The sequence below is a fragment of the Cupressus sempervirens genome, chromosome 3 (assembly GCF_028749045.1).
Source record: "Cupressus sempervirens isolate cs-2001-9-10 chromosome 3, ASM2874904v1, whole genome shotgun sequence".
NCBI classification, from domain to species: Eukaryota; Viridiplantae; Streptophyta; class Pinopsida; order Cupressales; family Cupressaceae; genus Cupressus; species Cupressus sempervirens.
In genome coordinates, this window is record NC_143120.1 from 725,507,623 (window position 1) to 725,528,904 (window position 21,282).

Sequence of the window (21,282 nt, forward strand, 5' to 3'; positions counted from 1 at the left end):
CTGCCTTCTCCTTCCTATCAAGTGCCACACCTAGAGTCACCTCAGGATGATGGAGGTCCAAAGGACCAACCACTTCATGCAAATAGCCTCTTAGAAGCTCATTCTATTTTTGGAGCCTCAACGATTTAGACTCATCTTGTTCCAAATGGTTAAACACTTCTTTAATTCCTACAGTGACCATCAATTTAGAAGTGTCCATAGTAGGCTTTCCTAGCAAGACCTATTTAGTTTGATAATCTTTCAGGGTTAGATCTTCAGTATCTACATGTAGAGGAGGGATTGAAATATGAGAGAAAAAGTATTGATTTTGGTTCTTCATAATAAAGGCCAATGTCTGTGCATCACTCATAGGTAGCTTAGGTTTCTTGAGGGCTTCAACTAATTCTTTCATTCCCTCATCCACATTACAATAGAATTACCTTTTTATGCCTAAGCATCAGAGACATATGCTTAGTTGAAGAGGGGGTTTGTTTTGCTAGACCCTTTCCCTTATCGCTCCTCTCTAGAGTCTTCTCTTTTTGTGAGAGATCTACATTAGGCATCCCTGTATCTATTGAGTCCACAATCCTCACCTCTGTATCTTGAGAAGTTTGTTGAGGCACTTCATATATTTTCCCCTCTTTTGATACTTCATCGGTGGGTCTTTGTTGTGGCTCCTCTTCCTACACATCTTGTACTTGCTCTGCATTAATATGAGGGAGAGGAGTGGCTGAACCATTATCCAAGAAAGATAAATCTCAACTTTGTGATCATGGGGCACATAGAGGTCCTTGTGGAAATAGTGGCAATTCACTCCAATATTTTTGTAAAGGTTGATTCATTGGTGTATCCCTTATCTTTTCACCTATGAGTTTAGTACCCATAGGCATGGAGTTAAAATTTGACATTTTAAAGAGATCAATCCCTTGATCCTCTTATTCATCAACCCACTATTGCTGCTCATCCTCCAAAGTTGTAGCTTGAATAGGTTGTATGGGAATGAATGACGACATTACCATGGAACTCCTTTGTTCTACCTCAATAGTCCTATCTGGGTGAGTCCTTTGACTCAAGGGAAGGTATCCTCTTCATCTTCTTCATCCTCTTCAAGAATTTTTTCTAGGACTAAAGGCATGAGAATAACCTTTCTTTGCACTTTCTATCTTCTATTCCTTTTGATTGGAGTTTTAGTCTTTTTCCTCTTAGGAGATTATGGAGAGGCTTCTTCCTCTTGAACATGTTTTGGGGACACCTCTCGTGATTCTTCTTTAGGTTCTTATCCTTGTTTTGGTGGTGGCACTTGCAGATTATCCTGAGTTTGAGCGGCTTCTACATTTTCAGGCTCTTGGTTTTTAGATGCTTGAGTTGCCTCCTGGGCTTGAGTCCCTTCAATTTTGGGCTCAACTTGTTGAGGAAAAACTCTTTTCCTTTTATTCTTGCCTTTTTTTCTTTAAAGTATCTGATACACTATTTTTGGTCTAATTGGAGATTGGGCTATGAATGTTGGTAGTGTAACTTTCACTCCTCTTGCCTTTACTGGGCGACCTGTGGCCTGTAAGACTACTATTTGAGGAAACAAGTCCAACTTGAATGGATTCTTAATCCATTCCTTGGTCAATTGGATCATATGCCTTACCTTGTAATTGATATTTGCATTTTCTTCTCTATCAATTTTTGCATTCATGACCGACCAATCGTATATCTTATCCTAATTATAGAGGGGATCTAAGACCTTTGAAGTGTCTTATTGAACAACCTTCAATGAGACCTTTATTTTCAAGGACTTCCTTGCCAAATAAAGAGTCATCCTAAAATTATCCCTTATCTAGATATTGTAATCATCTACTACATTCATCTAGTGATCCTCTATAGTATATCCATGTTGAAATTATTTTCCTGCAAAATATTGAACTCTGCCAATATTGTCAAAACATGGACGAGGGGAATTATAGTCTTCCAAGGGATACTGATCCCATTCTGAATGAAAAGTCATGATATATTGATTCTGCTTGACTCCAAATAGACCTATGGTGATGGACCATACCCAAGTCTTCTTATGCTATTTTCTCACTCTACCATATACAGATGTGAGTTGTCATGCAATCTCCAACAAAATGAGTCTATCACATGCATACATAGGGAGCTTCTTAGGATTTATAGTTGTACCTGCTACCCTTAGGTAGGTGAATGTATCCTTGGCCTATCACATAAATGAATATAAAGGGTTCTAATGGGTCATATGAGCCATTAATGGGCCTACCTTAAAGATGGTTTGCCTAGAAGAGGAGCACAATCATACTCTAAAGTAGGGAAACTTTGTTTGAAAATGACAGAATGGGTCCTAGGGGGTTCTAATGAATCTCAATGCATTCCAAGTGGTTTTAAGGGGTTACATGAACCATTAATGAGTTGTAAGCAATCTTATATGGTTCTTAGACTTGTCAATGGGTCACATGACCACTAGGGACCTCTTAGGCCTCTTATGATACATGATTAGTCCCAAGGAGTCCAAATACATACTAAAGGCTTGTAGGAAACATCAATGGGTCTTAAATGGTCCTAGAATGTAGTATTAGGTCATACAACCCCTTATGATACATAAAGGGTCCTTAGGGGTCCTGATGTGTACTAAGAGGTCTAAAGGGTCATCTAACCTATTAATGAATCCTAAGGGGTTCTAAATGGTTCTAGGCCTCCTTAATGGGTCTTACAATCACCTATGACCCCTTCGGACCTTTATGATACATAATGTGACCTAAGAGATCCTAATTCATACTAAGTGGTCCTAGGACACATTAATGGGTTCTAAATGCTCTTGGCACTCATTAATGACTCTTAGGATGCCTTATGACCCCTTATGACACATAATGGGTCCTAGAACCATTTAGAATTGGTTAGGAATCCCTATAACCCAATATGACCCCTTAGGACACATTGATAATTATATGACATATTAAGGGGTCTTAATGGGTACTTGGACCCATTAATGGGCCTATCTGGAAGTTTTTTTAGCTGAAAGACAAGCAAGACCACACTTTGAAGCAAGGAGACTTTTTAAAAATTTACAATGGGTCCTAATATGTACTAAGGGGTCCTAAGAGGTTATAGGATCCATTCTAGGGCTCATTAATGGATGTTATGACCCTTAGGGACCCCTAAGGATACATAATGGGTCCTAATGCATACTAAAAGGTCCTTGACACATTAATGGTGCTAAACAATCCTAAATGGTCCTAAGACTCATTGTTGGGTCCTAAAATCCCTTAAGAAGCCTTATGATACATAATAGATCTTAATTCATAATAAGGGATCATATTAATGTGTTATAAGGGGTCCTAAATGGTTCTAGAACTCATTAATAGATCATATAACCCCAACATACCCCATTAGGACCCCTTATGATACATAGTGTATCCTAAGGGGCTCTAATATGTACTAAAGGGTCCCAAGATGCATGGACATATTCTAAGGGATCTTAAGTGGTCCTAGAACTCATTAATGGGTCTTATAACCCCTTAGGACCCTTTATGACATATAATGGCTCCTGAGATGTTTTAACACATACAATTTGGTATTAAGGGGTTGTAGGATTCATTGATGAGTCCTAGGGAGTCATAAATAGTTCTAGGACTTACATATATGTCTTACAACCCCTAAAATACCCTTAGTAACCCTTATGATATATAATGAGTCCTAAGGAGTCCTAATGCATATTAAGGAATCTTAGGACATGTCATAAGGGGTCCCAAATGGTCACATAACTCATTAATATGTCCTATGATCCATTATGAACCCTTATGATACATAATGGGTCTGCATGCATATTAAGTAGTCTTAGGACACTTTAAAGGGTCACAAGGTGACCTAAATGATTTTAAGAGTCCTTAATGGTTCCTATAACCCCATAGGACCCCTTATGACACATAGTTGGTCCTAAGTGGTTTTAATGGGTATTAAGGGGTCTTAAGAAAATATATTGGGTCCTAAATGGTCCTAGGTATGATTAGTATGTCATGTGACCACTAAGTACCCCTTATGATATATAATGAGTCCTAAGGGATCCTAATGGGTACTAAGGGGTTTGAGGAAATATTATTGAGTCCCAAGAGATCCTAGATGGTCTTAGGACTCATTAACACTTCTTATGACCTTAGGACCCCTTATAATACATTATGTGTCTTGTTGTGAAACCATAATGCACGCTCCATTTCTTCTAGAAATGGGGACCCCCTAGTAATTTTTTTTCCCAAACCCCTAGTTTGGGGTTTGAATCAATTTTGGGACTCTACCTAGAGTCTAGGTCTTGCCTGGTCCTCTGCATGGAAAACCCATGTGTCAAATTTGGAGCAAATTGAGAATCAAGGTGATTCTAAGTAAAGGAGTGCACTTGTACACCTTATCAAGGTGTGCTAGTGTGTAAATGCACTAGTGTGCATATGCTTCTCTTTGGAGGTGCACACTTGTGCACATGCACATGTGTGCACATCCAAAGGGTGTGCATGACCCTAGGTCTATAAATATCGGGGGCCATCACCCTCCCCCTTCACTCATAATCCTCCTTTGAGCCTCTGTAAGCACACCTTTGTACCTACAAAGATGTGCCAAACATCCTCAACCTACACAAAACACTTAGTTAACAAACATAAAGGTGTGCACATGTGCATTTGTCCAAGGTGCGTAGGTGCACACCTATCCAAGGTGCATAGGTGTGCACCTTTTTTAACATTTTGAAACCTAAGTTTAAACCTCACCTAAAAACTAAGGAAAAGGTGTGTATGTGTGTACCTCCCCAAGGTGCACACATGCATACCTTTATAACTCAAACAAAAGAACCTAATGTAATGGTGTACACATGTGCACCATTTTTTGTACCCTTGACCTAGAAAAGTCAACTTACCCCCTTAAGAAAAGCACATATGCCATCTGCGCACTCCATAAGGGTGCACACTTGCACATGTGCACCACTGTGCACTTAATAATATTTTCAAGGTCATTTAGTGCACCTAGCACACCTATCAAGGTGCCCAAGGTGCGCTAAACTATATATTAGAGCTAAAAGAGGATTTTTTAATGGTTTTGCTAGGGTTTAGGGTTTTGGGTCTAATTGTTTAGTAATTAGTGTTTGGTAGGGGTTGAATTTCTACTTTCTAGATTAATGCATTTTGTTTTGTGTAGATAAAATGACTTCCTCATCATCCTCACTTGCAGAGAAGATGGCTCCAAAGCTAGCTATTTTCAAGTTTCAAGGTGCACTGAACAAATCTTACTTTTAGGATGCACATTCAGAGGTTAGATATATTAAGTTAGGACATATAGATTGGAATACATTCTTGGTACTTTGTAACAAGCCTAGGGAGAGGTCCCCAATGGTCTCAACACTTATTAGATCAGGCTTGCTTAATGCAGCCTCACATCCCACATTAGTGCAATCTACAGAACTTGTCATGGCCTTGGTAAAGAATTATGTGTCAGAAGAAAGAGTTACGAAGAGTATAATAGGGGAGATAGTCCTAAACTTAAGACCAAGAAATATTGAGAAAGTTTTCCATCTCCTAAGAGCTGATCAATATGTGAAAATTACTTATCATCAAGAAGAAAGATGGTATAGGGAAAATGAAAAGGAAGCTAAAGAGATCATACAATCGTCATTCTTGATTGATAGAACACTGGTGGGATGACGAGCAAGAAAGGTATTTTTGACTAGAGGATACATGAAGGATGATATCAGATACTCCATTGCTCTTCTAAGAAGGGTTATGGGTTTACTGGTAGTTGTGCACTTGAATATTTGGATGGTACATTTCATTGAGACCATCTAAACAACTAAAATTACAATTGATTAGGCTACAATACTAAGTGAAAACTTGGATGAGTAGTTGGTAGGAGTCAAAGCCAACCCCAAGTTTTACATGACATCATACTTGGTGTATTTATAGGTGGCAAGGACAACTAATTATCCAGGATCATATAAGAAGGGAAGCATGCAAGATACTAATGCTCGACCTTATGTGGTATATGCACAACTAGTAAGGAAAAATATCTTGGACCAGAGAAAAGAATATAGAATAGCGAATGATGCTTTCATTTTTGCAATTATCTAGTTCATTAAGGGTGATTATGCCAAGAAGATGTCAATAGAGGCAACAACAAAGATTGTAGAGATGGGCGCCTATTACATCTAGTTCAAGACATTCACCTACCTAAGGGTAGTAGGTACAACTATGAATCAAAAAAAACTCTTGAGATATCCATCAGATAGGCTCATTTTACTAGAGATTGCAAGACAACTCAAGTCAACATATGACAGAGTGAGGAAACAACATAAAAAGACTTGGTTATGGCCCGTCACTACAGGTCCATTTGAAGTTGAGTGAAAATAAGATATCATTACCTTTGATGTAGAATGGTATTAATATCCCTTGGAAGATTACAACCCCCCTCGTCCTTTTTTTGACAATATTGGTAGAGTTCAACTTTTGGCGGGAAAACAATTTGTTCATGAAGATGTAGTAAAGATCATTGGATGAACATGATAGATGACTATGATATTCAAATTAGGGATTATTGTAAGATGAATCTATATCTAGAAGGAAGCACCTTGAAGATAAAGATCCCACTAAATGCTATCCAACAAGACACTCAAGAGGTCTTAGATCCCTTGTACAATTGTGACAAGATATTTGATAGACCAATTATGAATCTAGATGTTGACAAGGAAGAGAGTACAAATATCAATAATAGGGTGAGACATGTAATTCAATTGACAAGAGACTAGATCAAGAAACCCTATAAGCTAGACTTAGTTCCTCATACAATCACCTTCCAAGCCACAACAAGCCCAATAAAGGGTAAAGGTATAAAAGTTAAAGTGCCAACATTCCTTGCCCAATCTCCAATTAGGCCAGAAATGGTTTATAAACATGACAGGGATGTTGGATAGTTTAGAGATGAAAAAGGGAAGAGTAAGAGGAAAAGAGCTTCTCCAAAGCAAGCTAAACCCAAATATAAAGAACCTCAACAAGAAGATGAGACTCAAGCAAAAGAGGAAGCTCAAGCACTTGAGAACCAAGAGCCTCAAAATGAAGAAGCAACTCAAGCTCAGGATATTCCATAGGTGCCTTCACAAGAACAAGAACATGAAAAACAACCAAAGTAGGAAGCATAAGAGGTATCCTTGCTTATACAAGAGGAAGAAGCCTCTCCCTTAGCTACTAAGAAAGTTAAGGTTAAACCTATTGTCAGAAGGACTCGAAAGAAAAAGATACAAAGAAAGGTTATACCTATTCCTCTAGTCTTAGAAACCATCCCTGAAGAAGATGAAGAGGATGAAGAAGATGAAAAAGAAAATCTCCCATTAAATCAAAGGACACACTTGGAAAGGGCTACCTAGAAAGAGAGAAGGAGAAGCTCCACATGCCACCATCTATTCCTAGGAAACCTATTGAGGTTACAACTTTAGAGGATGAGCAACAATAGTGGATGGATGAGAAAGAGGGACAAGGAACATATATTTTCAATATGTCTAATTTCAACTTTATGCTAGTAGAATCTGAAATGATGGGTGATAAAATATGAGATACACCCATGAACTAACCTTTGGGAGAGGATTGGAATCAAATAACACCTCTACCATAAGGATCTTTGGGTACCTCAACACCATCATTTTGAGATTTATCATTTTTGGACAATGGATCAGCCACTACCCTCCCTCCTATCACTAAAGAAGAGAGAGAGGTGTATCAAGAGGAGCCAAAACAAAGGCCAAATAATCAAGTATTAGAGGAAGGAAATAACCTCATCAAACTTCTTACGATATAGAGGCAAGGACTTTTGATACTATAGATACAGGGACACCAAATTTAGATCTCTCTCTAAAGTAGAAGACTCCAAAAAGGAGGGATAAGGGAAAAGGGCCTATAGGGCAATCCTCCTCTTCAGCCAAATATATGTCTCCTATGGGCACTATACCAGCTTGGTTGAAAAGGGAAGTTATGGTTTGACAAAAGTGACAACTAAAATCGAATGAAGAGGAGAGTATGGACACACTAGTAGAAGCCATCAAGAGGCTTGAGCCACCTACTAGTGATGCAAAAAAAATGACCTTCATAATGAAGAACAAAGATCAGCACCTACTTGCTCACATAGCTATTCCTCCTCCACATGCTGAGATCGAAGATTTAACTCTTAAGGACTATCGGATTATAGAAGTCCTATTAGGAAAGGCCATAGTAGATGTAGCTAAATTAATGATCACTACAAGCATTAGGGAGGTGTTTAAGCATTTTGATGATAATGAGAATGAATTATTAAAGCTATGTAAAGAAAATGAGCTACTAAGAGGATATTTACATGAAATTGTAGGTCTAGTGGATCAAGACCACCCAAAGGTTACTCTTGTTGTGACACTAGAAAGGAGAGATAAGGGGACTATCCAAGTTGATTCATTTTTGGGAGCATGTCAGTAATGGCATGACAATTTTGAGCAAAAGGGTGTACAAATAATACAAGCTAATTTGAACATGTTGCATAAAGTGCATTCTAATGCAGAAAAATTGGTATCTATAGTAGACCAAGATTTTGGGCTTATGGATCAAGTACATACCTGGGGAAAAGACCTTCAAGCACTCCAAACAATAAAAGGTCAAAAATATTATATACTCATGGAAGTGTATACAATATATGAGATTGATAAACTTAAGGATTGGATTGAGAAGATAGCTACCAGAAATAAGTTCATGGAAGAACTTCATGAAGATAGTCATAAGTTAAAAGGCTAGTCTCAAGAGAAAATTTTGGATGTAGATAGTTATTATGACACTATTTCCCTTGAGACTTTTAACGATGAGTCAAAAATGAAGCTCAAGTTAGTGCAAGCAGTGGTTGAACAATTCTGAAGACATTTAGATGATGTTTCTTTTGATGAAGATATTAGGCAAGCATTCAAGACTGAAGAGGTTGTGTTGAAACTTGATGGTAGATTTGATGATTTTGCAAATACTCGAATGGATATCAGTAATTACCAAAAAATAGTTATGCATAAATATGAGGCTTTGGATTTTCTAGAAGCTTTCCAAGTGATGGATATTATAGAGAAATTCAAGAGCAAACATCTAGACATTGCTCTGGTATAAAGGGGAAGAAAACCCCGAAGCTAGAAATTTAGTTTTGACACTTGGGAAAATTTTGGATTTTTTGAACCTGCTACATAGGGGCACAAGGTGTGCTACTCAAGAGGTGCACTATTCCAAAGGTGCACCAAAGATTTTGAAGAAGTCAAAGGTGCATTGACAGTTAACTTCTAGTTCCAAATTTAGAGCTTTCCATGCATCATAAACACATTCTGATGGCAGTTTAACTCCTAGAAACATTCAGGGAAGGCCAAGCTTCCATTTTTAAAGCTTCCAGTGACTCCTAGATCCTATTATAGTTTCCTTCTTCTTATCTACTTCTTATTTCATTATTTTAAGACATGTAAAGGCTCATGCACCCATTAATTGATATAAACAAGGGTGGAGTCCTACTTAGCACCATTTAGAGATTCAATTTATACATAAGTAGAATTTTTTTATTAGTTTAGAAGCATATGTTTGCATAAAGAGATCTCTCACTCTCAACACAAATTGAGGAGATGATTTATTATGAATTCAAAAATGTAATATGTACTCCAAGCCATTATTTTGATGTAATAATATATACTTTTGGTGCTCTCATTCTGAGTGTAGTTATTTTTTTGGAGTGTGTTATTTTTGTGGATTCTTATTCATGATAATAATGGAGCCAATACTTTTGTTGTGTTGATTTGATTATGTGATATTTTAGTTTTGGTGTTTTTCTTGTGTTGATGAATTTCACTAATGTACTGAGTTGGAGAAGAGATCACCTTATTGTTCCTACATAGCTTCTCATCTCAGATGAGTGTACTTTCTATGGCCTTGTGATTTGATAAGAAGTGAAACATCTTTCAGTTTTACTAAATTCCTATCAATGATTACATTAGTAGATTTGAGGAAGCATTGCTCCTACTTTCATTGGTTTCCTACCCGATCTTTTCAACAATTTAACTCTTAGACATGTTTTTACCATGGTTTATGTCCATTAGGAATTTCCCTTTCATGATTTTTACTTTCATCTCTCATTACCTTATCTTTATTATTTTCTTTGCTAACCCTTGGTTAAATTAGGAATTCATATAGTTGCATTGTTAGATTGCATTTATTTAAAAAAAATACCAAAAAATATATCTCTTTTTGTAGTTAATTTTGAAACAACAAGCAGATTGATCACCTTATCTAAAATTGGTTCAAACTAGCAAAGCCTTTTTGTGAACAAATACATTTATATTCAATTGAGCAGATTCTAGTAGGTCGCAAGATTGCTCAAAACCTTGGAGTTGATCCCAAATCAACTTTTCAAGAGAGGAGTTCGAATGGTTTCCTACCATTAAGCATCATGAAAAATGACAACTCAACATGTCCTAAGGGATCCTAGTACATTCATGGAGATCATATGACACAAAAATGGATTCTAAGGGGTCTTAATGGTCATAAGATCCATTAATGGGTCCTATAACCCCTTATAATACATAATGGGTCCTAAGGGGTCCTAGGAAATATTAATAGGTTCAAAGGGAACCTAAATGGTCCTAGCACTCATTAGTGTGTTCTATGACCACTTACAATCCCTTATGGAACATATTAATTCCTAAGATTTTTTAGGATACATAAATGGGTACTAAGGGGTCCTACATGATCATATAATTCATTATTGTGTCTTATGAACCCTTAGGACCCACTATGATACATAATGGATTCTAAGGGGCCTTCATGCATTATAAGGAGTCATAAGAAACATTAATGGGTCCTACAACCCTTTGCAACCCCTTATAATAACTAATGGGTCATAAAAGGGGTTCTAATGGATACTAATGGGTTCTAGGACACATTAATGGTTCCTAAAGGGTTCTAAATGCCCCTATGGCTCATTAATGAGTCATATGTTTCCTTAAGACCCCTTATGATGCATAATGGACTCTGAGGGGTCCTAATGGGTCCTAATGTGTCATAAGGGGTCCTATGATCCATTTATAGGTCCTAAGAAGTCATTAACGGTCCTAAAATATATAACAAGTGCTAAGGGATTGTAAAAATACATTATGGGCCCTAGGATATATTGATGTTTTCTAATTGGTGCTAAGGGGTTATAGTAATAATCTTTTATCATCTATTAAGGTTTGTATTCTAGATTGCTCCTTTATTTTATTAATTATTTTACGTTGTTTCATCATGTAATATGCGATTTCTACATTTTTCACGAAGAAACCCAATAGAAATTGCATCTTTATTTCCTAAATACATTAAACATCTAAATACATATGAAAAACCAATTTTTTTTACATTTACACAATTAAAGTAAACAAATTTAACTTATTTAATTATTTTTTGTAAGAAACAAAATTACTAAAAATTAACAAATATTACTAAAAAATAATAAGATTAAAAAAAGTGAAAAATTAGCCTACCCAATAGGTTAGAAAATCTATATATAAATGAAATGAGGTTCCATTTCTTGATGTTAGGCTCAAGGTTTTTTTCCTTATGAGATCCCAATTTAAATTTTGGCTTGTGCCCTCAAAGTGTAACATGACCCCATATTTTACAAGCGAGGCCCTATTTCGTAAACCCCATTGTTAGAAAAATGACTATGAAATTGTTAGAAAAATGACCAAGTGTAAAAGTTCTCATTAAATGAACTTATCTTTTTTCTTGTACCAATGTATCATCCTAAAATCAAGCACCCTTGTTAGGTAATCATTTTAGCCCCATTTTAGTATGTATGGGTTCTCATATTGATTTAATGTTCTAGTACCACTCATCACACATTCTAGTTAATATTGTTTGTTCAAAAATTGAGGTTAGCCCTTACTTCTATGTGTGCCCCTCTATTTTTCCTCTAATCAAATACTTCATTTTCTCACCGAAGATCTATTATTTTTGGCTTTTTGGACCATTTTTGACCTCATAAAAACTTACATTCTCTTTGCATTCCCCTTTTCACCTTCCCTAACATTAGGTTGAAACTTGATCTCATTTCACATAGGACAAGTCAACTACTTGAGTTTTCCCTAGGGTTTTGAGTCCAAATTTTTTCTAGGGCCTAATGACAAATTTTTTTGCTGAGGTTTAGATTTATAATTAACCTTGATCAATTTTGAGCCCCAAAATGGAGGGGTTTTAAAACAAAATGACATATAATCTCCTCATTTGATCATCCATTATCAATTAAACAAGTTTAAGATATTAATTTACCATCATGATACAACCAATAAAGTGATCATACAAATATTCAATAAATATAAAGCATTCTTCCTATTTCTCATTACATCAACACTTGTGATCTCATCTAAAGAGGTATTGCATCATGAATGTATAAGGTGATTTATGTTTAAGATCTTTCTTCCATTTCATCTTTCCTTATGTATTTTTAATTCAATTTCTATGTTGATTCCTAAATTATAGTTTGATCAAGGAAAATACCTTCCCATGACCTTTTAAATATTTTTTGCGTGTATAGGAATATGTTATAGAGTTGTGTTTTATTTGATAAGTACATATGCAGTCACAAGATTCATGAAAATTTTACTAGTTTGGAAATTATCAGGAACAAATCAACTTCTCAAATTTCCTTAAAAACCATCTTATCCATACCATTTTCCAGTGAATATTAGGATAGAAATATATAGGTCCCTACCTTCTATATCTAAAGTTACAGTACGATCCAAGATTTTGATTATAGTCAAAGTTAGATTCAAAGCCCTACTTTCTCCATCTTGTTTCTAGGTGTACTTGTTCTTACTTATTTCCCTTTTCACTCAATTTATTAGATCATATTTATCATTAGACAATACCTATCATATCTATTAGGAATTCAAAACCTATTTGAGCATAGATCTTGCATTAGTGCCCATCTTCCTTTTGGTTGTAATAATCAATTTTTCTCAAGGGTGGGTTTGTTTTCAAATGTATATAAGAAATTGGTAGGTAATATACATCTTAGAATTGCTTACCATTTTCTATTATAAATATTAAAAAAATTACTATTTTTAGTTAATAATATGTTTTTATGATTATTTTTCTAGAAATACGGTAAAAAAATCTTCAAAACTTTCCTCATGCCAATCAAGAAAGTAATGCAGCTATAGAGTCATATAATTTCTGTATCAAGAGTGAATTTTAAAGTATTCATGCCAAGAAATGTATGTAGAGAATGGATTGGATTATTCATAAGCTTCTTTGTAGGATAGACATATTCGATAATAAAAGTAAAGAAATTTGTGGGTATTTGGGTTTCTCACCAACTTTAAGTTTTTTTAAATATATAACTACACTAGAAAGGTAAAAATCACTACTAGGTTCAAACTCTTATCCTTATGATCTCTGAAATACATACAAAATAAAAAGTCATTCAGTTCTCATGAAATGGTGTATTGTTAGAAAATTTGGACCATATTTGCATGTTTGTGATTGTCAATATGCACATAGAGGAAAGAGGAGACACATGGAAGCATGTGTTGAATATTTTAGATCTTTTAAAAAGAAACCAAACAAATGAGCAAGATCAAGTTTCCAGTAAGTTTATTCTAACATTTGAGTATTATATCTATGTTTTCAAATATTTATTTTCTCTAAACTAGAAAACAATAAATGAATTATAAATGGTGATACTCCATCGGTTGATGATGGCGATAATAATGGTGAAGGGAGCTCTAGTCTTGAGAATAATATCATTGGTAATGTTTATTTAGCTTTCATAGTTAAAAAAAATATAAATTTTTATGGTTCTTAAAATTTATAAATTAGTATTCAAATTGTATATCTTATAATCCATTCGAAGATAAATATGTGATTAGGGTTGAAAGTGGTCAAGGGCGAAGAACTCATAAATTTCAATCCCATGGTTATTCAATAAAATATTAAATCTTGTTGGAAACTACAATTGGAATAATTGTTATGTTGTCATTGATGTCAAACTTTATTGGTGAGACAATTTTCTATCTGATTGATGAAGAAGATTTGAGAAGTTGGTTATAGCAAAATCACCTAGAGGACAGGTTAAGTTATGAAGAGGAAACTACAAATGGACACTTGATTAGTTGAAATTTGACAAGATAAAGTGATTTTTTAAATCATGTTACAAGTGGAGAAGACAGTAGTACTAAAGCCTTAAATAAGAGATCAAAGATATCAAATTCTTAGGCTTGACCAAGCAATAGAGCAAAATATTAAGAAACTCGATGTATATGCCGAGTGATGCTAGTGTCAATCGAGCCAGAGTATGTGCTAAGAAAAAATAGCATTGACCAAGAATCAACATTGATTGAGTGAAAATATATGTGCTGAGGAAGAAATCTAGTAGTGATTGAGTAACCTGGTGATGACTGAGTGTTAGAACATAGTGCTGGCTGAGGAATTGCATTTTGACAGTTTATAAGAAATCATAATTTCCAACTGACATAGTTGATTTATTGGAATATGGAAAGTGTGTCGAAGATAAGGATGAATGACCTAGAAAATTTAAATAAAAGGAAATCATGTTTGCACATTTCTATGTAAGGATTTGTGAAGACGTTTCTAAAAAAGAAGAGGATGAACAAGAAGGTGAACAAATTCATTGTATGTGTTGAATCTGATCATAATTATAAGATCTATGGTGGTGTTTAAATGGAAAAAGATCAAAATTACCTATTTAAGGAGGTACAAGGGGTAACCTTAAGTAGAAGTTGAAGGTTGGAGAAGTAGTTGATGCTATTGACTAGTGAGCTTAAGTAGAGGCTGATAAGAGTTGAGAAGAAGATATGTGTGATTTCTTGAAGGGTTGCCAAGAAAATCAGAGACTAAGATGACATTGAAGGCCTATCAGTGGATCAACTTGTGAGTTGAACTGAGATTTGAATTTGCAAAGTGAGTTGTACTTGACAAATCAAAACTTGCTATTACTTTCTAACCATTGTATCAGTATTTGAAATCCTTTAATCAAGGTTGACCTAACAATAATATGTAAATCTTTTAATCAAGGTGGCATTCTAATGGAATGTTCTAAAGTCCTCTAAGAACGCCACCCTAAAAGGTTGATTAAATCATTTAACAAGGTCACATTTAATAGTGTATTTTTAAACCTTTAATAGGGTTGGCTCCTAATAGAGCTCACTTTAGATGAGTGAAAATTTGGTGACATATTACCGATGGTTTTTCTCAAATTGGGTTTCCATGTTAAATCCTAGTGTCAAACTTGTGTGGATGCTTTATGTGGTGATTTACTAGTAAAGTTTTACATTCTACAAGTCTATTATATTTAGGATAGTGGACTACTAGTTTATGTTTAGTGAAAGTTGACTATAGAGACTGAGCTATTGAATGATAAGATATGAAGTTGTTTAAGTTTTTGTTTGTTCAATTGGTACATTTGGATTGTTGATAAATGATTCACCCCCCTCTTAGTTATTCTAAAAATTCTAAAAATTGGTATCAAAGCATTGGTTCTTGTAGAGAAAAGTTTGAAGGTGATTAAAAGCTAAAGATCATGATGTACAAAAAGGAGGTGCCAAGGTTGAGCAATGAGAACTTCCTTGCATGGTAAAGTTTGATAAGGCTACATCTAGCAAAAATTGGAGAAGGTACAATACATTTTGTGGACAATGTATATGTGGAGATAACAAAAGTCCCTCTGACTGGCCAATGACTGAAAGAAAAACAAGACCATAACCAAGCTATGTTGGAGATTGCATTATCTCTAAGCTATCCCAAGTTTGATTCCACTAAAACCTACAAGAATGCTAAAGAAATGTGGGATACACTACAGAACATCTATGAAGGAGACAAGAATGTCTTGAGAGAAAAGTTAGAAAGCTTGAGAGGTAAGTTTGATGAAATGATAATGATAGAAGGTGAAAATATAGTCTAGTACTATGCAATAATAAAAGAAGTTGTAAGTGCTATAAGAGGAGAAAATAGAAAGATTGATGATTTTTTCCATTATTCTAGTCTCCTATATATTTTTCAAACTTCTAGGGTTTGAGTCAGATCAAGTGTGATGTATTGAGTTTGAGTCTAGATTGCCTATAGGATGATCTTTCTTCTCATCATTCCTTTGAGCTAACCTAATGTGGGAAATCATGTGAGAAATGCATTAGTCCAAGCTAGGTGATTAGTGTTTGGAGGGTTTGTTATGCATTATCCTAATGAGAAGAAGGTTTGGATATTTCACCGATCCATATTTTCTTGTTCCTAATGATGCTAAAGATAGAGATTCATGTTGAGAAGCAATTCTTCATGAAAACATTCCTACAAATCTCTGAGAAAATTGAACCCTATGACCAATGTTCCATTAAAGGCATAATGCAGGTAGAATGGAGAAATTATGATCATATACAGAGCATATACAATGGAGAAACATTGAAGACCAAGCTTGAAGATAATATATAAATAGTGAGAATGAACTACAAGAAGAATTAGTTCAATTCCCATGCAGGAGAAGAAAATAAATGTAGAAATGGAAAAGAAAGATGGTCAAAAGTGGCAAAGACCTGAGTTGAAATTGAATTAACAAATCAAAATATGTTTGATCATCCACATAACCAAGTTGAAAAGTCAATTCAATGAAAGAACACATGCTGTTGGTCAGTTGAAAAGTCAAGCCCTTAACTGTCAGATTGGCTCCCATTTAAATTAAAAAAATAGAAATGCATTCAGTTGTCCGATCTTACAAGATCTACGAATGCTACTTTCCCACTTTTCAAAGATGCTCAAGGTTTAGAAAATGTGAGGAAGTGACAAGTTAACACATGGATTGGGTGTGACTAGATCTAGCCATATCAGCAAAAAGGAAATACATTGACTTACATTTTCCAGGTGTCATGATTGAGAAGGCCAAAATTTTTGATTTTTAGAAAAGCTAATACCTTTTGGAAGCTGTTAGATCTTGGAAGATCAATAAAATGCACTTTTCCACTTTTTAAAGTTGCACAAAGTTTAGACAATACGGGGAAGTGATAACATGACACATGTCTTGTCAAGCCCATCACATTCCATGAAGTATAGTCAGAATTTAGTCGCGAGGTGCTAATGAAGCAAAGTAGTCTAATGTCAAATCTTCTAAGAAATAAGGTATTGCCATATGTATGCCATGATGCACCTAGTTGGAAAATTGACCCACGTTGCAAATTAAATAACAAATTTATAGTCTTTTTCATGAACCATTAGATCTTACAAGATCTATGAATGTTGTTTTCCCACTTTTCAAAGATGCTCAAGGTTTACACAGTGTGGGGAAGTGACGAGTTAACACATGGAATGGTGGACCCACAGAAGGAAATATAACAATGATAGGAAGGTCATAACATTTTAATTCGATTGTTAATTTAAGATCAATGACCAAAATTTGAAAAAGAAGTGACTGTTGGAATATGAAATATATGGGTTTAGTGCCAAACAATAGAATATGGAGGAAATGAAGAGTTTAACAGGGTTTTCTGAAGTCACATTAAGATGAAAGGTCATTAGGTGTTCTTAGAGATGCCATGGGAGCATGATCATCATCGAGAATGATGTCACACATTTATACCATGTTGAAGATTAGATATTTTCCATGCCTTATTCACATTTTCTTAGTATTGAATGACTGTTGGGTTTTTGAGCGATTCAAGTGCTTTGTCAATGTAACCAATGAATATGTAACTGGCCAAGAACCCTAAGAGGGGCCTATAAATGTAACTTCATTTGAAAATGAAAGGGTCAACAATTTTATGCAACTTCTTCCCCTATATTTCTAGATACTGAGTGAGAATTGAGAAGTTGTATGAAATGGATGATCTAATTGATATCTACAACTAGGTTTTGTGTGGTCTTAATTCCATTTAGGATCAACATTTCTAATGTTCTATTTATCGTCTCATCTAGCTGAGCTAACCATGCATAGTAAAGCAGTCTCTATGGGATTGCAAGACACATGTATTTGAAGCTGAGGATACCTTACTAGATTCCATTTAAGTAAAGGGTTACTAGTCATGGTAGATTCCATTTCATCTTTCATTTGCATCTCTGCTCTCTCCCTAGATTGTATTTTAGTAGGATTAATATGAATTTAGATTAGATTAGGAGTAGTATTAAAGGTAGCTTATGATATCCATTCCACCTGATTTTATAGGTTGTCCAAATCTATTTTTGCCTGGGGTGTTTGTAGTTATGAGCATCCTGGTTTATACTCTTCTACTCTTAGGTTAAGAGCATACCCCCTATCCTAATGATTTATTAAAAACACAATTCATTGCATATATTGCATATAAGGGAGATGTACCTTATAATTTAGAGGGCAATGATATGACACATACGGTGACCCATTTTTTGGTGACATCCTTTTTTTTCCTCACATTTTGGGCATCTAGAGTCGAGGGAAAGCCAAGTTAGCAAAAGGGACAAACTATTAACCAATAAGGATGACACTTAAATCAACAAGGTATTGAATAATTTACTTCCTATTTATTCTATTAGGGTTTTTTTAATACAAGAATTAAGATGTACATCAGGTAATGACCTTACTCTAGATGGTGTGATTGGTAGACTTACTACTTTTGAGATGTCAAATTTTGATAATTTTACTCCTATTTTTGTTGAATCTTCTTTTAAATCACAACTGGTTCTTAGCAAGAAAGGAAAAAGAAAATATGTGAAAAGTGACAGTGATACTTCTAATGAATAACTAGATGAGCTTGAAGCACTGATAGCTAGAAAACTTCCAAGAGGCAAAGGGATATAAAAAGGTAAACTTCCTATAATCGGCAAGGTTTCCTGATAGAGAAAAAAAGGATGAAAGAAAGAAAAGTAAGTACAAAGGGAGAAGATATGACCAAGATTACAAGAGAAACACAAACTAAAAAGACAAAGGTAAGAAATCTTGTTACATTGGTGAAGAAGAATTTGATAATGAATCTAAAATTAATGATGAAGGAGTAGTCTATGTTGCTATGAAAGAAGATTGTGATGAAGATGAGAGAACTACATTAATTTCATATGTGAACAAAAGTGGTAGGTGGATAATTGATAGTAGTTGTTCAAATCACATAACTAGCAATAAAAGTAAATTTGAGAACATTGGCCCATACAAGGGTAGCTTATTTAAATTTGGTAATGATGTACCATGTCTTGTGAAAGGTAAAGGATCAATACAATTGACTACTAAGATCAAATGTGGCAATGTTATTGGGTTGAAGTTCTTAACTATAATATGTTGAGCATTTCATAGTTGAACAAATTAGGTTATAGAGTTGAATTCCATCACAAAAAGATTAATATATTTGATGCTGATGGTAAACTAATTGGACGTGGTGATCAAACAAGAGGTCACTTGTTTTAACTAGATTTATTTGATGAGACATGTCTATTTTCACAATATGAAGATATTTGGTTATGGGACAAAAGGTTATGTTATGTAAATTTTGACAATTTGGTTAGTATTAGTAAGATGAAAAGAGTAAGAGGTTTTCCAAAACGGAAGAAGCCTAACAATGCTATGTGTAAACAATGTCAATTGGGAAAAATGACAAAGTCTAGTTTCAAAAGCAAGACATGTTCATCTGTTGATAATTTGGAATTGGTTCATACTAACTTATGTGGATCTATTGGTGTTCAAATCCATTGTGGAGATAAACATTTCATTCCATTTATTGATGACTACTCCAAAATGATGACTCTGATGTTTCTTAAAGAAAAATCTGATGCTTTTTAGTTATTTAAGCGGTATTTGGCTAGAGTTGAAAAGGATATAGGAAAGAGTCTGAAATGCTTGAGTTCTGATAGAGGTTATTGAATTCATTTCAAATGAATTTAACATATTTTGTAATGATAGAGGAATCAAAAGATAGATGTCAGCACCTAGGACCCCTCCTCAAAATGGAATCACTATAAGAAGAAATAGAGCATCATGGATTGTGCTAGAACATCAATGATGTAGGAAAATATGTCACATAAATATTGGAGAGAAGCTATAAGTAAAAAAAATTATATGTTGAATAGAGTGCAAGTCAAGAAAGGTACAAATGCTACACCTTTTGAATTATGATATGGATATGCACCAAAAGTAAAATATTTTAAAGTTTTGGAAGCAAATACTATATACTTAAGGATAATAGAAATGGAAAACTTAATGCTAGAAGTGATGAAGACATATTCCTAGGTTATTCCACTAAGAGTAAAGCTTGTAGGTGTTTGAACTCTAACACTAAAAAAAATGTGGAAAGTGAAAATGTGAAAGTTGATGAATATGCAAAAAAGAATAAAGTTGAATGTTAGACAAAACTTGAAGACTACAATTTATTCATAAATGTGAATGATAGTTCTCCTAGAACCACACCTAAATGAGAGAATAAATATGCAAATCAACAACATAATGAAAATGTCGAGCTGCATCAACCAGTTTCCAAGCAGAAGACTATGGGTGCCAAGGAACAAAAAAATGATGCCGAGTCACAGATCAAGGAAGCTGAACATCAGGAAGATAATGCCAAGCATGTAGAACATGAACCAAAACCTCAATTAGATAGAGAAGATGATCTTGAAATTATTTTTCAAGATGAACATGTTTAAGAAAAAAGAAGGAAATAATCTATACTAGCAAAATATGTAAGAAGACATCATGCACCTAAGAAAATTATTGGAGATAAAGAATATAGTATTATGACAAGAAAGAGACTTAGGAGTGATACAAGTTTACTTTGTGAGTTTGAGCCAAAATCTGTGAAAGATTCTTTAGAGGAGGATTACATACAAGCAATGGATGAAGAAATTGAACATATTGAAAAGAGCAAAACATGGACATTGGTACCTAGACCTAAAGACAAAAATGTTAGTGGGAAAAATGGGTATTTAGGAGCAAGTTGAATGAAAATGGTGAAGTTACAAGGAACAAGGCTAGATTGGTATGCAAAGGATATGCACAAGAAGAAGGTATTGACTATGGGGAGACATTTGCCCTGTTGCAAGAATAGGAGTCAAAACACTAATTTCATATTTTGCTTACAAAAGATAAAAGGTATATCAAATGGATGTCAAATTTACATTTTTGATTGGAATACTTGAAGAAGAAGTATACATAGAGAAGCTTGAAGGATTTGTTGACTCTAGCAAGAAGAATATGGTGCACAAGTTGCACAAGGTTCTATATGGTTTGAACTAAGCCCCTAGAGAATGGCATGAGAGGCTGCACAACTATTTGGTGAAGATTGGATTTACAAGAACAAATGATAATAATAATCAG